The following is a 9,135-nucleotide window of genomic DNA, read 5'->3' on the forward strand; positions in this document are numbered from 1 at the left end:
TGTCCGACAGCCGTGCGGGCGACGAGCGGAACAGACTCTCACTGGCTGAGCACACAGAGCATCGCAGAGCTATCACTTGCCGCGAAATCCGATGTCCAGGCAGCTCCGAGTTTTGCTCGGCAGAGCGGGAAAAGTTTCGAGCTGAAACTGCTCCTCGCAATTGGAGAACGTAGGGAGACAGAGACTGAAGGGCCTGCGCCCAGTCAGTGGGCGAGAGTACGAGAAGAAGCAGCACAGAAGAAGCTAAAGATTTTAAAAAGCCCCGCTTCGCGGCAGTTTTCGGATTTGTACTGCGCCCAATCAATGAACGGGATTTATTAGAAAATAGGATTAAAAATAAGGTAGGGGCAGGCGGAGCGGCCATAATATGAATGGGCCAGTCTAGATGTAGATTTGGTTCATCGGACTTGGGCAAGGTCAGGCTCGGGCGAGGTAAGTATCCGGAAAATTCCTTTTTCTCATTCTTTATTCTTCATTCGTCGCCCGTTAGCGTACAAATAGTGCAGTGAGAATGTCTCCCCGGGCTGTGTTTTGTTCTGTCTGTGAGATGTGGGAATTCGGAGTGACCACATCCGCACCAGGTGCACCGAGCTGCATCTCTTCAGAGAAGGTGTCAAGGAACCGGAACTGCTGCTCGATGACCTTCGCCTACGGGAGAATGAGGAGGTGATAAAAACTATAGGGAGGTGGCCACTCGTAGGTTGCAGGAGACAGGTAGCTGGTTGACGGTCAGGAGAAGTGCAGAGGACGGTTGTGGCTGTTCCCATCAATTCTAAAATACAAACAGAAACCTCCAGTACAAGCTTAAATAGTTTTTATGAAGTTGTTTTATGATTTAAACATTAGTGACTTGCATTTGCACCGCTCCAGAAACTGTTCGTCAGCACGCTTCTGCAGGTTGCTCTACGAGTTCGGGTTTTTAATTTAAAAAGTCATGAAGATTGCCGTCTTCAAGGAGTGTTTATGCAGGGATTGGGTACCAGGTAAATTGGACACTTGGCTTTTTGGGAGGCGACAAATCCCGCGTTGTATCCCGAAGCACAGAAAACGCAAAACACCTGTACACATCAGCAGGAAGCAGACTACCCAGATTTGTCATTAAATTATGTCATCGCTGATCAGATTGTCTGAACATCTCGTCATTTCCACCATCATGCTCGATTTCAGGCCATGTTTATCATTGTAACGAGTGCAGAGAAAATATCGCCTCCGGTGGGACTCCAACTCAAAACGTTTTTACTTAGTACTTGGTCACTCATCAGTAGAAGCCCAACGCGCTAGCCATTGCGCCGCCCCCGGTGTGGGGGGCGGGGAGGGTAGACGTAGTGTGACTGGGTATCAGGCAATGAGTCTGTTGCTTGCCACAGAAGAGGAGAGAACTTAAGAGGAATAGGAGATTCCGTAGAGGATTAGAGAGTGTTGGGGACAACCAGGTGCCTCAATATGTTGCCTCCCAGGTGGCAGGCTCAGGGATGTGTCAGGTCGGGTCCCGGCATTCTAAAGGGGGAGGGAGAGCAGCCAGAAGTCTTCATACATTTTGGCACCGGTGACAAAGGTGAGGTAGTCCTAAAGAGAGATGTTGGGGAGCTAGGCAGAAAGCTGAAAAGCAGGACTGGTAGTAATATCTGCATTGCTACCTGAGCCACGCATCAGTGGGGGTGATTTGGCCGATGAATGCGTGGCTGAGGAACTAGTGCAGGGGACAGTTCAGATGTCTGGATCACTGGCATCTGTTCTGGTGGAGATGTGACCTGTACAAAGGGAGCGTTGTTTGTCATAAACTGTAATTTTCTCTTCAGTAAGTTTATCTTTCTGCACAGAAGAGTGTTCCCGCGTGCCCTGCGGCGCAATGGCTAGCGTGTTGGGCTTCTACTGATGAGTGACCAAGTACTAAGTAAAAACGTTTTGAGTTGGAGTCCCACCGGAGACATTTTCTCTGCACTTGTTACAATGATAAACATGGCCTGAAATCGAGTGGCTGATGACGTGGCATGATGGTGGAAATGACGAGATGTTCAGACAATCTGATCAGCGATGACATAATTTAATGACAAATCTGGGTAGTCTGCTTCCTGCTGATGTGTACAGATGTTTTGCGTTTTCTGTGCTTCGGGATACAACGCGGGATTTGTCGCCTCCCAAAAAGCCAAGTGTCCAATTTACCTGGTACCCAATCCCTGCATAAACACTCCTTGAAGACGGCAATCTTCATGACTTTTTAAATTAAAAACCCGAACTCGGAGAGCAACCTGCAGAAGCGTGCTGACGAACAGTTTCTGGAGCGGTGCAAATGCAAGTCACTAATGTTTAAATCATAAAACAACTTCATAAAAACTATTTCAGCTTGTACTGGAGGTTTCTGTTTGTATTTTAGAACGGCTTCAAATATCCCAGAATGGGTTGAGTACAGATATTCCAGAACTGTTGCCAGTGTGATTGTTTTAATTTGCAGTGTTAAGTTGCAGAAGCTGGGATCACTTCACCTGAATGAAAACCTCGTGCATCTTGGAGTACACCTGCAAAGGTCGCTGAACATCACAACATAGACCAACAGGGGATGATTTTACTCTTCGCGTCCACTGAAAATGTGAACATTTAACCCTAATGTCCCAGGTGTATAAGAACATTAGAAAGTTTTTGACAGAAAAGGGCATTCAGCTCAACAAAGCCTGCCAAATTCCTATTCATACAGTGTGTGGAAAAAAAATTTTCGAGTCTGTAAGGTCGTGCTCTCAACTACACAACTGGGTAGTTTGTTCCATGTGTCCACGACTCACTGTGTAAAGAAATGCTTCCTGATGTTAGTCTGAAATTTCCCTTTAACCAGTCTCCACCTATGGCCCCGTGACCTTGTTGATGGATTAATTCTGAGTTAGCAGCTGGCACCCACCTTACTTATACCCTTAATGATTCTGAACACTTCTATCATGTCTCCTCCCATTCTGCATCTACTTAGGCCGAAAAGATTTAATCCTTTCAATTTTTCTTCATAGTTCATAACCTTCAGACCTGGAATGAGTCTAGTTGTCATTCTCTGAACTGTGTCCAGTGTCTTCACATCCCTCACAATATGGAGACCAAAATTGTACACCGTATTCAAGTAGTTGCCTCACAAGCACATTACACAGCCTAAGGAGAACGTTTCTAGGCGTCAACTCTTTGGGCCCTTTTCCTCATTTGTCATTTTGAAACTGTAGAAGACAGAAATAAAAAAAAGTAATCTTCTTTAAAATATTAAAGAAATGTGTCCTCTTTAACTTTATGCCTTTTGGAAATCAGGTCATCTTTTACTTGCTTAGCTATTCACAGCAACAGAAACTTTGACCAGGGGGTGCTCAAAGTTTTGCATACCACTGTATCAACCACTCTATTGTTGTCACAAACTTTCGTTGCATCTTCATAGAAGTTCAGCGTATTTACAAAACATGATTTTCCCTTTCTGAACCCATGCTGGCTTTCTGCGAACATGCCTGTTCTCATCATCTGCTTTACCACCTCATTCTTTATTATTGTTTCCATTATCTTGCCTGTGATAGGCATTAAGCTCATTGGTCTATAGTTACCAGGGTCAGTGCAGTCAGCCTGGGACAACATTATCCAATTTCCAGTCATAAGGGATTTCACCAATTTTCACTAACTTTTGAAAAATCCATGTTAGGGGTTTAAATATATAACCACAGTCCCCTAAGTACCCTTGGATATATGTTGTCCCCCTCTGGAGATTTCAGCCTTTTCAGGACCTCACCCTCTAAGTCACAGAACAACCATATTTTTCTCTACACTTACTGGCATATTGCGAACTTCGCAGGTAAATAGTTGAGCAAAATATGAGTTAAGAGTTTCTGCTATGTCCTCTGTATAATTTAACTCCTCACTATTACTCCTGATACACATAACTTCCTCCTTGGCTTTTATTTTACTAATGGAATATTGGAAAAAAAAATCTTAGCGTCAATCTTAGCATTATCAGCAATATCCTTCTCAACCTGCCCTTTGGCAATCCGAATTTCCCTCGTGACTGTAGCGTTCACTTTTTCATATGCCCTTCAGTTAACGTCATTACTACTTTTTCTGTATTACTTATATAGCCAAGAACACTCGTGAAAATTAGCACCCTTGCATTGACATCCGGAAAACCATTGTCTGCCACCCGGCAGTTTGAAGAGACAGCACTGTGCCTCTGTTCTCTCCGGTCTGTTTTGCAGAAATACTGAATGGGTGAGAAAAATAGAGAATGCACTGTACGTGGGGGAATGTTTCAAAGCTTAGGCCAAAGGGTCTAACACTTTCGAGATTAGCTGGTCAACCAGTCCACGCCATTGTGCAAAGAATAAAAGACGTGGTGGCGTGGCCGACCGGTCCAAGGTGCTGGATTAAGGCTCCGAGGAGGCGTGGGTTCCACTGCCATCGGTGTGTACGTGTATTCTTTCTTTCCCACGAGGATTTTGGTTGCAGTATTAAAATAAATTCTGAAATGTTTTGCAGAACAAAATATAAGAATCACAGATCACCATGACTATGATCCAGTATTAGGGTCGGGATCAAGGATATTACTATGGGCGGCAGAACACGTCAGATTGGGCGAGGACGTTGTGGATGCGAGGGGTGTGTAACGTTCTTAATATCTGTATCTATTCTAGCTCATTTCTACAACGCCACCTGTACCGTTTCTTGGACTATGCAGTTCTTGGAGAGCAGTGTCAAATCGTTTCTCAGTAAGACCAGGTCAAGTTCGAGCAAACAAGCGAATCAGAAATGTCCTGTTTCTTGCTTCGCGCCCACCACCAGACTTGCAACGTTTTCGAGGAATTTTAAGTTTTCTGAAGCGTAATTTTGCTTTGCAGTGTATTTGGCGATATTTGCTGAACCCCCCCCCCCCCACACACACACACACACACACACACTTTCATCACATGGCAATTCAGCCCATAACTTACAATATATTACGCAAAATACACTGTCATTCCATCACATGGCAATGCACCCCGTAACTTAAAGGCTCCGCTGGGAGTTGAACCCAGAATCTCCTGTTTACGAGACAGGCGCTTTGACCAGCTAAGCCACGGAACCCTCGCTGAAATAATGATAGCTCACCAGCATTAACTTTTCTTCACTGACTAGCGGGGAGAGTGCTTCCGATTCGGACTGTAGAGATGAGATAAAACAAAGCTTTATTCTCCCCACCTCCCCGTAAATGATGGCAACTAATTCTGCAGTATATACTGATAAGACGTTTCTTTATTGTCACCTGTAATTCAGGCAGAGAAACAGCCTTATCGATATTCCCAGTTAAATAATCTTTTGATCCATCAGTAAAAATGGTTAACATATCACAATAATTTTCCTGAACATATTGATGAACCAACAGACTCCCAGTCATTTCAGGATCCTTGGACTTCATTAAATCAACTAAAGTCATTGGAAAATAACAAGGTGGGGTTACCGAGAAAGCTACAGTGGGATAAACCAGCAAACCCATATCCCGAGCGTGATAAGAATCCAGCCACTCAAAACTAAAAGCACTCTTCATGTGAGGTTCCCAGCAGTCCTCTGCACCCCTTTAACAGGGTAGTTATTCTTCTGCGCCTCAAGTTAATCCAGTATGCAAACTTCAATTTCACCCTCCGCAACTGTATGGGTAATTTTTTTTATTAAACAAAATATACTTTATTCCAAAATAAAATTATATACAATAACCATTCAAAGACTTTCGATTCTTTACAGTTGGTACCATTACCGTCTTTACATTTTCAAAGTTCTAATGTTTTGCCACCCACGTGGCATTTTGTTCTTTCATATTTACATTCAGGGGGTATACCTCCAACCCCCCTACCACTCAACTCCCACGGGAGAAGTAATTGTCCCATTTCAACCAGTAAAGCCGAAGCAGGAGATGACCTTCCTACACCACAACATAGTCTTAAAGCCTGTGCTTGTATCACATCCAAACACTTTAAAGTTGAAGATAAAGCTGATCCTTAAGCCAAACACAAAACTGAATCCAATGTCATTGTACTCTTTCGAATTCTGCTCTGATAAAATGCTTATCACCACTCTTTTCCAAAATACAAATGTTTCATAAGTTTACACAAATGGGACGTTAATGATATTGGTCTACTAGGAGGATCTGACTGGGGATTTCCGTTGTTTTAGAATAGGCCTTTATCCATGAGGAAAGAAGATCGACAAATATGATCCCAAAATTCTAATATCCTCAAGAGAGTTGTCAGTCATATGTTTAACATATAACATCCTGTCCTGGAGATGTCGGGCACACCTTCTTAAATTCTCACAAAGAAAACTCTACATCATTGCTACAGCGGAGTTCCAATACACCAGGGTATTCACTTAAAACCTCATCCCTAACCTCTTCACTTCAGTTCGGGTGGTCTTTAAAGATTGCAAGCCTGGTACCAAAACATGGCCGCCAATTAGCGGGGTGGGCCTGAATCTTTAAAGGGGCCACGCCAACTAGCCATATTCCGGAGAGTCGGAGCCTCTAAACCCCGGAAGCTGGCATGGTCGGGAGCGTTTTGTAACAGAAGCCACCAGATAACAAGTCTTCTTCCAGTCTCCCTCTATAAAGTTACTAAAGTGTCCTGAGCCTTCCCCTAGACTCTTGCCAGTTTCCCCTATGTAGAAGATGAGGCATAATTTACACTGAATTACATTTACTAAATTCTGCAGCTTGCAAGTTATCCTCTTCCCTGGGTCCACTTTCCCGTGGAGCTTGATATTTACGCTTTTAATATCTAATATTTGTTTGCCTGACATTGACTTCCCTCTTCCACTCTTCCACTTTGTCTGGGACCTCAGCAGTGTTTACCTCATTACCACAACAGTCAGCTCCTGCTTGTGCTATAGAAGCCATTGTGGCCATAGAAAAAAGGGCGAGCTCTACCTCACACCCTTCCACTTTATCTGACACCTCCACAGTGGTGACGTAAGGACTCACGACCACACCAGCAAACTCCTGTGTGCAACAGAGCTTGTCCCATCTCTTGCTGTGGTTCCCAATGTCTTCTCAAGGTTCGAGGTCAGGGTTTGGTCTTTGGATTAGATGTAAGGAGCAAGATGATGACACGAGATAAGGTAAGGTTATGTCATGATCCAGTCCGTGAAATCTGCATTCCGGTTCACAGTCCAGTCCAAGTTACTTATTCCAGGTTTTCCAGGTTTCCCCAGTTTCTGTCGAGGCAGCTGATTCTCGTTTGGGATGGCATCATAAATAGCTTCAGGATTCAGCCTCTGGCTGTGGCTGGCTGGGTTGAGTGCCGGTTCTGGTGGGAGGCTGAGAGTTTGGAAGGTGGTGGTGGATGTGTGAATGTGGTTTGGAACTTGTGGAGGGAAAGATAATGGGGAAGGAGTGGGAATTGCTGGGAGGGGGTTGCCTGGGTCTGGTAATGGCAGACAAGGTGAGAGGAGGGGCTGAGGGAAAGAGAGTGGAGAAGGAGTGGGATAGGGATTTGGGATCAGAGGAAGGCAGCTGGGGAGAAATGGATTATTGTGAAGGGAGAAATAAAGGGAATAAGGAGATAGTGAGGGGATGGATGAATGAAAACTGAGACAAAGGGAATAAAAGAATAAGAAATGACAATGGAGAGAGTTCTGAAAGTGAGGAAGATGAACAAGTTCAGAGAGGAGGTGTTGTCATAATTAGGTTTAATGAGAAGGTGCAAGGACACATGAAGAAAATTAACCCGTTTGTGCTAACAACAACTCTAGCAAATAAGATAGGGGAAATAGTATTTGCAGAAGTCCTTAATGATGGCAACCTGTTGGTAAGATGTGTGAATGAGGAACAACTTGAGAAAGCACTCAAGCTAAAAGATAGAAAAATGCAAGGTGGAATATACAGGGAGGGTGGGAGCACGGAATGGTGGTTGTAAAGGAGTGATCACGGGTGTACCAATGAGTATAAACATGGAGGAGTTGAAGAGGAATATCAAAGGGGGGAAAGTAATTAATGTTCTAAGACTGAAAACAACAAAGGAGGGAATGAAAAAGGAAAGTGAATCAGTATTGATTGAATTTGAAGAAGAAAGAGTGCCAAGGAAAGTGTTCCTGGGTTTCATGAGTTACCCAGTAAGGGTATATGTGCCAAAGCCATTGAGGTGCTATAATTGTCAAAGGTTTGGACACATAGCTAAAAACTGTAAAAGGCAGAGGAGATGTGCTAGATGAGGGAGTGATCATAAACATGGAAAGTGCGGAACAGGAGTGCAATCAAAATGCTGTAATTGTGGAGGAGCTCATAATATGGCGTATAGTGGGTGTGAGGTTATGAGACGGGAGAAAAAAATTCAAGAAATAAGAGTGAAAAGGAAGATCACTTATGCAGAAGCTGTAAGAATGTCAAGAGAACAGAATAATGCTCCTAATGACCAGAGAGCAATTGGGATGCAAGAGATGCAGCGAAGAGTAAATGACAGGATTTATGTGGAGAAAAAAAAAAGCTCTAGTAACATTCATTGCAGGAGTCATTATTAGTACAGCAGAGATAAAGTCAAAAAGTGACAAAGTTCAGCTGGTGGTCAAAGCAGCAGTAAACCATTTAGGGTTAGTAGGACTGACATGGGAAGAAGTGAGGGAGAACCTCACTAATCAGTCCAGACAGGAAGTGTCATAGGTTGGTTAGTACTCATTATGGTGATTCTTTTGCAATGGAGTGCAAGGAGTTTACTGGCCAATGGCCAGGAATTTAAAGAATTTATTAAGGAAATGGTTGTAAAACCGGATGTAGTGTGTATTCAGGAAACTTGGTTGAAACCAGCTTTAGACTTTGTGGTACATGGGTATACAATGATAAGGAAAGATAGAAATCTAGGGGAAGGAGGAGGTTGTGCTATGTTAATCAAGCAAGGTATACCATATAGGGTACTGGAAAAAGGAGACGATCAGGAATACATAGTGGTGGAAATGTGAGAGAGAGGGGAGGGAGTGGTTATAATTAACTACTACAATCCATGTAAAAGTTTGGATTTGGACAGCCTACTAAGGATACAAAGACAAAACAGACATAAAGTAATGTGGTGTGCAGATCTCAATGCTCACAGCACAATATGGGGGGATCCAATTACAGATTCAAATGGAACTGTAATTGAAGATTTGATGGAAGAAAGGGGTTTGGTATGT

At 43.6% G+C, this 9,135-nt stretch overlaps 1 non-coding gene across 1 annotated transcript; it reads right to left on the reverse strand.

Annotated features, from left to right (window-relative positions):
- Positions 1-4,996: 4,996 nt before the first annotated feature.
- trnat-cgu (transfer RNA threonine (anticodon CGU)) lies at positions 4,997-5,070 on the reverse strand. Its single transcript has one exon. It is a non-coding gene; the product is annotated as a tRNA-Thr (tRNA).
- Positions 5,071-9,135: the final 4,065 nt, after the last annotated feature.

The sequence above is a fragment of the Hypanus sabinus genome, chromosome 29, assembly GCF_030144855.1.
Source record: "Hypanus sabinus isolate sHypSab1 chromosome 29, sHypSab1.hap1, whole genome shotgun sequence".
NCBI lineage: Eukaryota > Metazoa > Chordata > Chondrichthyes > Myliobatiformes > Dasyatidae > Hypanus > Hypanus sabinus.